This window comes from Rhincodon typus, chromosome 1 (assembly GCF_021869965.1).
Source record: "Rhincodon typus isolate 14 chromosome 1, sRhiTyp1.1, whole genome shotgun sequence".
Classification (NCBI taxonomy): Eukaryota; Metazoa; Chordata; class Chondrichthyes; order Orectolobiformes; family Rhincodontidae; genus Rhincodon; species Rhincodon typus.
In genome coordinates, this window is record NC_063332.1 from 79,537,928 (window position 1) to 79,550,061 (window position 12,134).

Consider the following 12,134-nt stretch of genomic DNA (forward strand, 5'->3'; position numbering starts at 1 on the left):
TACACTCTAAGTGAAGAAATTTTGCCTCATCTCAATCCTAAATGGTTTATGCTGTATCTTTAAACTGTGACCCCTAGTCTGCACTCACCTTCCATCAAGAACATTGTCCCAGCATTTATCCTGCCCAGTGCTACAGGAACTTAATCAATTTCTTCTGAACTCCAGTACGCAAGCAATTCAACCTTTCCTCAGTCAATCCTGCCATACCACAAAACAGTCTAGTAAACCTTTGCTACACTCTAGAGCCAGAACATCCTTCCTCATATAGGAAGACCAAAACTGCACACAATATTCCAGGTGTGGTGTCACTAAGGCTCTGGATAATTGCAGCAAGATAGCCCTGCTCCTGTACTTGAATCCTCTTACTCTGAAGGTCAACATATCACTTGCCGCACCTGTATGCTGCAATGACTGGTGTATGAAGACACTCAAGTTTCATTGCACTTTCCTCTCTGATTTATAGATAATTCAGATAATAATCTGCCTTCCTATTTTTCATACCAAAGTGATGTGCAACCTCACATTTATCCTCATGATACTTCATCTGCCATGCATTTTCCCCACTTACTTAGCTTGTCCAAATCACACTGAACCATCTCTGCATCTACCTCTCAGCTCACCCTCCCACTCAGCTTTATGTATCTGCAAATGGAGTGATTACATTTAGTTCCTTCATCTAATTCAGTAATATATATTGCAAACAGCTGGGATCACCACAAATCCCTGCAGTACCCGCTAGTCACTCTCTGCAATCTGGAAAAAGACCCATTTATTTCCACACTCTGCTTCCTGTCTGCCAACTAGTTTACTATCGACCTGAACACACTAACTGCCCCCTCCCCACCCCTCCCCAATCCCATATCCTTTAATTTTATAAAATAATCTCTTGTGTGGGAATTTGTCAAAGGCTTCTGAAAGTCCAAATAAACCATATCCACTGGCTCCCCTTCATCAACTATACTCATTACATCCTTAAAAAATTCTAATAGATTTCTCAAGCATGATTTGCCTTTTGTAAATCCGTGTGGACTCTGTCCAAAACTGCAACTGTTTTCCAAGTATTCTGCTTCTAAATCTTTTACAATAGACTTCAGCGCTTTCCCCACTACCAACATCAGGCTGACTTATTCCATAATTTCCAGCTTTCTCTCTACCTCACTTTTTAAATAGAAGGGTTACAGAGTCGATAGAATCTTAGAAGATGATCACCAGATACATCCATATTTCTAGGGCCACTACCTTAAGTACTCTGGGATGTAGATTATCATGCCATCAGGATTTAGCATCCTCAAATCCCATCAATTTGCCTAACACCATTGTCCTACTGATACTGAATTCATTCAGTTCAGCCCTTTCACTAAACCTGTGTTCCCCAACTTTTCTGGTGCATTATTTGTGTCCTCCTTTGTGGACAAAGAACCAAAGTATGTATTTAACTGGTTAGCCATTTATTTCATCCCCATCATAAATTACCGACTGGAAGGAACTTAAATTTGTCTTCAGCAATCGTTTTGTCTTTATGTGGCTATAGAAACTATCACAGTCAATTTTTCTCTTTCCCACAAGCTTACTCTCATACTCTATTTCCTCCCCTCTTAAACAATCTCTTTGTCCTCCTTATTTGAATTCTACACTGCCCCCACTCCTAAGGTCTGTTGTTTGTTCTGGCCAATTTGTATGCCTCTTCCTTGGGGCCTAATACTCTCTCCAATTTCCCTTGTAAGCCACTTTTTGTTACCTTTCCCGATTTACTTTTGCACTGGGAAGGAATGAACAAATGTTGCAGTTCACCCACGTGTTCTTTGAATGTTTTCCACTGTCTTTCCACCCTTTAAGTAACATTCCCCAATCCATCATAGTCAACTCCGGCTTCATACCATCATGGTTTCCTCTATTTACATCGAGGACCCTAGTCAATTTACATCTTGATGAAGAATTCCGACATATTATGGTCACTCATCCCCAAGGATCGTATGCTACCAGATTGCCAATTTTTCTTTTCTCATTGCACAATATTCACTCTAAGATGGCCTGTTCTCTAGTTGAAGGCCCGTTCTTTTTTAAAAATGTGTCCTGTTCTCATTATTTTTCACTGAGGCCTTGTTTGATCCTAGCCCTTGATTTCTCTGCCTATAATTTTTTTTTAAATTTATTCTTCTATCTTTTGCTCTTGTCCATGATTCCTCTTCCTCTGGCTCTTGTATAGGTTCTCATCCCTGTGCCATTTTAGTTAAAAGCGTCCCCAACCGCTTTAGCCAATACTCCCCAAGGCATCAGTGCCGGTACTATCCAGATTGTTTTCCATCCAGTTTGTACTGGTCCCTCCTGCCCCAGTAATCTGAAACCCTCTCCTTGCACCATTTCTTTAGCCATATATTCATCTGATGTATCCTGCTATTTCTACTCTGACTAGTACGTAGAACTGATAGTAATCCTGAGATCACAGTCTTTGAAGTCCTATTTTTCAACTTACTTCTGAACTCCCTATATTCTACTTTCAGGACTTTGTTCTTTTCGTTTTAGACCTACAAAATCTGTGCCAATGTGTACCAAGAACATTAGCTGTTCAGTCTCTCCCTCCAGGGTGCCTTGTCGCTGCTCTGGGACATCATTGACCATAACACTAGTGAGGCAACATACCATCCTAGAGTGTGATTTGCAGTCACAGAAACCCCTGTCTATTTCCCTTACAACTGAATCCCTTATAATTAGTGCATTCCCATATTCTTTACTCTTCCTCTAAGTAGCAGAGCAAACCATGTTGCAACAAATTTAGCGGTTGCTGCTTTCTCCCAACAGACTATTCCACTCAAGAGTATCCAAAGCAGTATATTTGTTTTATAGTGGACTATTAACAGGAGACTCCTGCATAGTCTGCCGAGTCCTCTTGCTCTGCCCGGCAGCAAAGATTTCATTACAAAGACCAGAAAAGAATTTAAACCCACACCATTCCTTTTATCCCAGCAATATCTTCACAAACATCAAAACCCATCGAAAATTTATCGTAAACAGTTCTGAGGAAGGGTCACTTGATCTAAAATTTAACTCTGATTTCTCTCTACAAATGCTGCCAGACCTACTGAGCTTTTCCAGCAATTTCTGTTCTTGCTTCTGACTTACAGCATCTTTTGGTTTTTATTTGAGATTTATCATAAAATCCACTCCAGTCTTCTTCCTCAGGCTGGTGCAGCTGCAGCCAGTCTCCCTCTGAAGAATTCCCATATATTCAATAAATGCTTATTGGTGGTGCATGTATGGAATGAGCTGCCAGAGGAAGTGGTGGAGGCTGGTACAATTACAACATTTAAATGGATGGGTATATGAATAGGAAGGGTTTAGAGGGATATGGGCCAAATGCTGGCAAATAGGATTAGATTTATCTAGGATATTTGGTTGGCATGAGGGTTGGACTGAAGGGTCTGTTTCTGTGCCGTACATCTCTATGACTGTAAATGCTCATCTTTCAAATGGTATCTCTTCCCAAGATATCTAAAACAATGAGCAAATGAAATTCACTAATACTTAACCTTCAATGCAAACATAAGTTCACAAATATCAGTTTTCAGCTATCTCACAGGATGTCTTACTAAAGGGTTTAACACTCTGGGTTCCTCTCTCACTCACTCACATAGATACACACTTTTGGATTTTTCTGTGCCCCTGTGTATTCCTGAAACTTTTTGCAAGGCAATAGCAGCTTTCTCCAACTACTAACACCATCTCTTCACTTCAGGAGATGCAAAACCTCATTAAAATGTTTATATAGGAACAGGCCTCCAGACTTCTCCACACCAAGCTAACAAGAACAACTCTAACAATGAAACTACAACAACTTTCCTCCTCCTTAACACACACAAAAATGCATTTAAATTAAAGGTAAGTCAAGGGTTAGAATATGTTCACGTGTTAATACACACCTCTGGAGCAGGTGGGACTTGAACCCAGGGACACGGTCACCACACCAAAAGAGCCCTAACATCAAGGTATAAATTTTTAAACTTTTTTTATAATTTAACCCATTTTTCTAATGAACGTGTTCAGAGCTGTTGTTACACACCTCTGGAGCAGGTGGGATGTGAATCTGGGCCTCCGGTCCAGGGGTAGGGACGCTACCACGGTACCACAAGGGCCCTAACGTCAAGGTATACATTGTTCCTAATAACGGGCTGCAGTGCTTCCCACTTTCTCAATAGCAATTAGGGATGATCACCAAGAGTGGCATGAAAAAGTCAGAGACTTGAACAAATATTTGCTACCTGTCTTCAAAATAGAAAAAACAAAAAGCACATCACAAATAGGAGGAAATCAAGTGACAAAAGGAAGCCAGGAACTTGAAAAATCACAATCACTCGGGAAAAAAAAGACTAGAAAACTGATGGGGCTAAAGGCTGACAGGCCCTTAAACCTTACATCCTAGGTCTTAAAAGAAGTGTAGAGATAACGGATACAATGATTCCGATCTTCCAAACTTCCCCACATTTTGGAGAGGTATCAATGGATTGGAACCATGCAAATATAATAACGTTACCAAGAAAGGATGGAAACAGCAAGTAAGAACTTTAGGTCAGTTAGTCTAGCATTGGTCATTGGGAAAATGCTAGAAACCATTAAGTAGTTTTTGGAAGATCTTTAGAAATTCACTATAAAATCATTAATTAGAAGTAACGACAGCTTTGAAAAAGATACATTGTACTTGGGAAATTTCTCAAAGTTCATTTAGATGTAACAAACAGGATGAATCATAGAATCATAGAAACCCTACAATGTGGAAACAGGCCCTTCAGCCCAACAAGTCCACACTGGCCCTCAGAGACCATCCAGATCCATCCCTGTATAACCCACCTGATCTACACATCCCTGAACACTATGGGCAATTTAGCACGGCCAATCCACCTAGCCTGCACATCTTTGGATGGTGGGAGGAAACCGGAGCACCCAGAGGAAACCCATGCAGACACGGGGAGAATGTGCAAACTCCACACAGACAGTCGCCCGAGGGTGGAATCGAACCCAGGTCCCTGGCGCTGTGAGGCAGCAATGCTAACCACTGAGCCACTGTACATAAAAGGCATTTCCAAAAGGCATTCAGTAAGATGCCACATGCAAGTTTACTTTAGGACATAAGAACTCATGGTGTTTTTTATTAAACCAATCTGTTTGGACATTTTATGCCACTCTTCCATGGCAGGTGGAGCATGAACCTGGACCTATTGGCCCAAAAGCAGGGACACGACAAGACCCTGATTATGGTGTTGTATATCAGTTTGGATTGGCTAACTAACAGAAAACAAAGAGGATATATAGGCAAGTTTCAGATTAGTAAGCTGCAACTCGAAGTGTCACAGGAATTTGTGCTGGAGCCTCAATATTAATACTTATTAGACGTAAGGGCTATCTGTATTATAGTACATTTAATCTATAAATGTACACCGATATGTTAAGCAAGTAGGTAAAATGCAGAAGGGGTATAATGTCAGAAAGTTGCACATTTTAGCAGGGAGAATACAAAAACAGAAGAGTATTTAAAAGGAGCCGACAGAATGCTGCAGAACAAAGGGACTTGGATATCCATGCTCATGAATCACAAAATGTTAGTGCGCAGGTACAGCAATTAATTGGGCAGTCAGATGGAATATTGTTTTTTATTTCAAGGGCAATGGAGTATAAAAATAGGGTAGTTTTGTTAAAACTGTCCAGGGCATGGGGGAGGTTGCAGTTAGAATACTTGGTAAAATTTGCTCTCTTTTCTTAGGAAGGGTTATACAGCATACTTTGTTTTAACCAGAACCTTATGAATTGGCACTCTAGATAAACTGGCAAAAATTATATACCTCAAATAGAGCAAAGGTTACTGTATTATTCTGTCCAATTATTATAATTTTTAAAATTTATTTAACTTGATGTAAACTTACTTGTTGTCTAATTAAATGGCCACACAAAATACCAACTTTTGATTCAATTTTGAGTTAATCTTTCCTCAAATAATGTGATTTACTGCAATGTCTAAGTAGTCGGTTGAGTGCAAGTTTTATTTAAGGCAAAGTTGCATTTTTATTTAAGTGATTTATGATGTAAATGCAGTATAACAGTGATGTGTATACCCCCTGCACTACATTTTTATAACTTAGTATGAGTTTTTACTTTGATAGTGTGGAACTCTTGATTATCTGGAGTCATTGATCAATCAGCACACTCCTTGTCCCCAAGGTGCTGGATAATAAAATGTTTACTGTACTGGCATTAGAAGTAGTTCAGAGAAACTTTATTAAACTGATTCCTGTGGTGAAAGAGTTGCCTTATGAAGAAAGTTTGGACCTATTTTAATTGGAGTTTAGTTCAATGAGAAGTGGACTTATTGCGATAGGTAGGATTCTGATGAGGTTTAACAGATAGATGCTGAGAGGATGTTACCTCATCCGGGGGCATCTAGAACAAGGGGACATTGTTTCAAAATAAGAGGTCTTCATATTAAGAAAGAGAGAGAGAGAGATGAAGAGGAATTTCTTCCTTCACAGAAATTACCTTCTACAGAGAGCAGTGGAGGCTGTTAATGAATTTATTCAAAGCCAAGTTAAGTTTTTTTAATTAACAATAGTTAAAGGTAATGATGGCAGGTAGGAAGGTGGTGTTAAGGTCAGAATAGGATTAGGTACAATCTTATGAAATGGTTGGGCAGCCTTCAGTGGCTGAATTGTCTACTCCTGCTACTATTTCTAATTATACGCAAACAGAGCAAGCAAAGGAATAGATTAATATAATCTAATGAGAAATATAAATTGTAAAAGGAATGCCAATTTCACATTTCAAGCATACTAGGATTATTAAAAATTGGGTAATTACCTGTAAACCTCATCAGGGAATTAAACTTAATATCCTCATTCACAAACAGGTGTTCTTGCAGTTTAGAGGTCCATTTGAAATTGAAAAATAACCATAATCCATAAATCAATTGACAGAAAAATACTCTAATTATTAGTTATGTATCACATGTCTAAAATGTCCAAAGGATAGTGATGATCTTAATAAATGCTTTTTTTTCTGGAAAAAACTACATGGACCTGTCTGCAAGAAATAACACAGCTTAGGGAGAAGCATCTCTTGATACTGGTTATACAAAATGAACCATTAAATAAGAGGATATAATGACAAAGAGCAGCACTGAAACCCAAACTACATGAAAACTCTAATAAAAATAATGCTATTTTTAATATACACCCACCTACACTGAAGAAAAATAGTTGAGTTTCAGAATTAGCAAAGGCTACATGCAGATCAGTGAGAGGCCAGAACAGTGTGCCAATATCTTAACGATCACAGTGAGCCAGAAAATCTTCTTAAAAATAGAAACGTTCTTGTATATGGTGTAATCATACTCTCAGATATTGGAGTTATTTTTGTTAACTATCAGTTATGTTTGACAATGCCTGTGACAAAATTATATGCTCAACTCAATCTAATTGAAAAGACAGTGCACAATGAACAGCGCAAGTATCTAGAATATTAAATCTTTTCACAATATGACGAAGGACCTGGAACAGACCCCAAATCATTGACACTGGAACAGATACACAACCTGCAACCACCATGGTTACGAGGAATGGACCAATTCTGCCACTCAACGGCTCCCCACAACCTCTCCTCACAACCGCAGCCGCAGAAAGAAGAAAAAATTAACTTTATTCAAAAGTTAGATGAAAAAGTAAATAAAAGGAAAAGAAAGACGGACTTGGTCAGTCATGCAAGAGGGAGCAGATGGGCCAAAAGCCTAAGTACCTCCTACCCTACCGCCTCTGAATTGGGGTCCATGGTTTTCCTCTGATGTTTTGGCAGCATCTGCAATGGTGGCAGAGTGAATGATCTCTCGGTCCTTGGGAGTTCATTTAGATGGTCAATTAGCTCTCAGAAGTTGAGTTGGGTCCCAGTGCTTGAAAGTTGGGACAGACTCTTGCCTATGGCGGCAGCTGGAGTATCGGTGGCAATGACGTGGCTTTGGCAGAGGCGACATTCTGGGTTTGGTCAGTGATGTGGGGGGCTGCTTCAGCGTGCTTCGTCCTTGGTGTTGCATCCTCAGGGCATGGTTTGGCAGCTGCAGAGTGTGGTGGCATCCCACGGCCACTTAAGAAATCAAGAGGCCATGTATGGAACAAAAAACGTAATCTGTCCTAACTTTATATGATTTATTTCTTTTTATAATTTATGTAATTAATATGGCACTGGTTATGGCAACTTACATATATTTTATTGTATTTTCATAAATACATGTAACAATAAACTACTATTACAAATGAAAAAAAAAGCTTATGTAAAAGATCATAAAGAACAAAAGAGAAGTACAACACAGGAGCAGGCCCTTCGGCCCCCCAAGCCTGACCTGATCATCATGCCCGGACTAATAAATAAAACAAAGCTTCTGCCTTTATTCGGTCTGTATCCCTCTATTCCCTCCCGATTCATGTAACCATCCAGATGCCTCTTAAATGTTGAATTATACCAACGTTCCCGCTTCCCTCTTCTAGCAGTGCATTCCAGGCTCATACCACTCTCTGCGTGAAAAACTTCCCCCTCTCACCTTGAATCTGTGAAACTTCAACCCTGGGAAAAAGCCTCTGACTATCCACTCTATCTATGTCTCTCATAATTTTGCAGACCTCTATCAGATCTCATCTCAGCTGCTGTCTTTCCAGTGAAAACAATCCTAGTCTTTTTAGCCATTCCTAATAACCAAGGCCATCGAGACCAGGCAACATCCTGCTGAACCTTCTCTGTACTCTCTCCAAAGTTTTCACGTCATTCTGGTAGTGTGGCGACCAAAACTGCACAAAATACTCCAAATACGGCCTAACAAGAGTTTTATATAGCTGTAAAATGGTTTGCCACCTCTTGTGCTCCATGCCCCAGCTGACAAAGGCAAGCATGTCATATGTCTTTTTAATCACCTTGGCCACCTGTACTGCCACTTTTAGGGAACTGTGGACCTGCACACCCAGATCTGTCTGAATGTTGATGTTTCTAAGGGTTCTGTCAATTATGGTATAATTCACGCCTAAATTTGATCCTACTAAATGCATCACCTTGCATTTGTCTGGATTAAACTCCATCAGCCATTTCTGTGCCCAAGTCGCCAATCCATCTATATCCTGTTGTATCCTTTCACAATCGTTGGGACTATCAGCAACTCCACCAATCATCATGACAGCTGCAAACTTGCTAATCAGACCACTCACATTTACCTCCAGATCATTTATACATAGTATAAACAACAGAGGACCTAAAACTCATCCCTGTGGAACACCACTAGTTACCAGTCTCCATTCTGAAAAACATCTTTCCACTGCTACCCTCTGTCTTCTATGACCAAGCCAGTTTTGTATCCACCTAGCCAGCCCACCCAAATCCCATGTGATTTTAGTTTTTGTACCAATCTACCATGTAGAACTTTATCAAATGCCTTACTAAAGTCCATATAAACTACACCCAAAGCCCTTCCCTCATCAATTATCTTTGTCATCTCTTCAAACAATTCAATCAAGTTGATGAAACATTACCTTCCCTGTACAAAACCATGCTGCTTGTCACTTACTAGACCATCTTCTTCCAAATGTGCATAATTTGTCCCTCAGTATCTTCTCCAAAAGCTTCGCCACCACAGTCGTCAGGCTCACCGGGCCTATAATTTCCTGGATTATGCCTGCTTCCTTTCTTAAACAAAGGAACAACATTGGTTAATCTCCAGTCCTCTGGAACTTTGTCTGTGGTCAAAGAGCATATGAAGATATCTGCTAATGCCCCAGCTATTTCTTCCTTTGCCTCTCGCAGTAATCTGGGATAGATCCCATCTAGTCCTGAGGGCTTGTCTACATTAATGCAATTATGGGTACCCAAAACTTCCTCCTTCAATAATATTGACATTCTCTAGAGCATTCACACACTCATCCCTGACCACAACATCAGTCATGTCCTGCTCCTTGGGGAATACTGATACAAAGTACTCATTAAGGATCTCCCCCACTTCCTGTGACTCCATGCATAACTTCCCTCCTTTGTCCTTGAGTGGGCCTACTCTTTCCCTTGCTGCCTTCTTGCTTCTATTATATACATGAAAGCCTTGGGATTCTCCTTGACCCTGTTTGCTAAAGACATTTCATGGCCCCTTTTAGCCTTCCTAATTCCGTGGTTAAGTTCCTTCCTACTTTCTCTATACTTCTCAAAGGCTTTGTCAGTTTGTAGCTGTCTAGACCTGTCGTATGCTTCCTTTTTCTTTTTGACTAAGCTTACAATTTCTCTTGTCATCCATGGTTCCTGAATCCTGCCATTCCTATCCTTCAGTTTTGCAGGGGCATGCATATCCTGCACTTTAATTAACTGGTCTTTAAAAGCCTCGCACATGCCAGATGTAGATTTGCCCTCATAACTGCTGGCAATCCACATTCACCAGTTCCTGTCTAATTTGGATGTAACTGACCCTTGTCTAACTTGGCACCCTCACCCAGGGGCCACACTTGTCCTTGTCCATGACTACTCAAAATCTTGTGGAGTTTTGGTCACTAAGCCCAAAATGCTCTCCTACTAAAAAAAAAATCACCTGTCCTGGCTCATTCCCCAGTACCAAGTCTAGTATGGCCTCCTCTCTGGTTGGATTGTCAACATACGGTCTCAAAAAGCCCTCCTGGACACGTCTATCCATCCGAGCCCCTGCTTTAAGGGAGTCCCAGTCAATAAGAGGAAAGTTGAAGTCACCCACCACAACTGCCCTGTTTTTTTCACACCTTTCCAATATCTGAAAACATATCTGCTCCAATGTCTCCCATGGGCTGTTGGGAGGTCTACAGAAAACTCCCAACATTACGATTTCACCATTTCTATTCCTGAGCTCCACCCATAATGCCTCACTGCAAGATCCCTCTGATGTGTCCTCCCTTAACACAGCTGTGATGTGATCCCTAATCAGCAATGCAACTCCCCCACGCCTTTTGTTTCCCTTTCAGTCCCGTCTAAAACAGCGATATCCTGGAATGCTAAGCTCCCTGTCCCTCCTTTAAGCATGTCTCCGTAATGGCAATAACATCGTAATTCCATGCAGTAATCCATTCTCTTAGTTCATCAGTCTTCCCAGATGTACTTCTTGACATTGAAGTAACTGCACTCCAGACCTCCAGTCCCTCTGCCTTTCTCAGTCTCTCTTTTGTCCCCAGTCCCTGCATTTCCTGGCCCGTTGTTCTGGTTCCCATCCCCCTAACACACTAGTTTAAACCCTCCCGAAGAGCTCTAGTAAACCTCCCGCCCAGGATATTGGTGCCCTTCCAGTTCAGGTGCAACTCGTCCTTCTTGTACAGTTTCCACCTTTCCCAGAACACGTCCCAATGATACATATATCTAAAGCCCTCCCTCCTACACCAGCACTGTAGCCACGAGTTCAAGCGCATTCTCTCTCTGTTCCTAGCCTCACTAGCCCATGGCATAAAAAGCAGGACTACCAGGCCCTAAATGTCAGCTTTCCAGCTCCTCTGATGCTGCTTGGCCTGCTGTATTCATCCAGCTCTACACCTTGTTGTCTCCGGACTACCAGGGTAGTAATCTCAGGATTACTGCCCTGGTAGTCCTGCTTTTTAGTTCCCCACCTAACTCCCTGAATTGTCTTTGCAGGACCTCTTCTTTCTTCCTACCTATGTCATTTTTGCCAAGGTGGACAATGCCTTCTGCCTTTTTCCCTCCTGTTTCAGGATGTCCTATACCCACTCAGAGACATCCAGGACCTTGGCACCAGGGAGGCAGCACACCACCCTAGAGTCTCGTTCACAACCACAGAAATACCTGTTTGTGCCCCTGATTATTGAGTGACCTACTACTATCGCTCGCCTGGACTTTGCCCCACTCTGCTCTACAACAGAACCAGTTGTGGTGCCACAGACCTGACTGCTGCTAGTACAATCTCCTGCAAGGCTATCCCCACAACAGTATCCAAAGTGGCTTCGCAGTGGGGTTAAAATTGTATCAGAGATAGTAGGAACTGCAGATGCTGGAGAATCTGAGACAACAAGGTGCAGAGCTGGATGAACACAGCAGGCCAAGCAGCATCGTAGGAGCAGGAAGGCTGACGCTTCAGGCCTAGACCCTTCATCAGAAATGGGGGAGGG

General features: G+C 41.4%; 2 protein-coding genes across 2 annotated transcripts in view; both read right to left on the reverse strand.

The window, feature by feature from the left end:
- LOC109929396 (phospholipid-transporting ATPase VD) overlaps positions 1–9,937 on the reverse strand; it is a 144,420-nt gene extending 134,483 nt beyond the window's left edge. Inside the window, exon 1 of the mRNA XM_048600041.1 lies at positions 9,581–9,937. The gene's annotated coding sequence lies outside the window, so the exon portion shown is untranslated. The remainder of the gene's footprint in view (positions 1–9,580) is intronic.
- LOC109916135 (nuclear transcription factor, X-box binding-like 1) overlaps positions 1–12,134 on the reverse strand; it is an 83,826-nt gene that overhangs the window by 709 nt on the left and 70,983 nt on the right. The gene's annotated exons all lie outside the window — the stretch shown is intronic.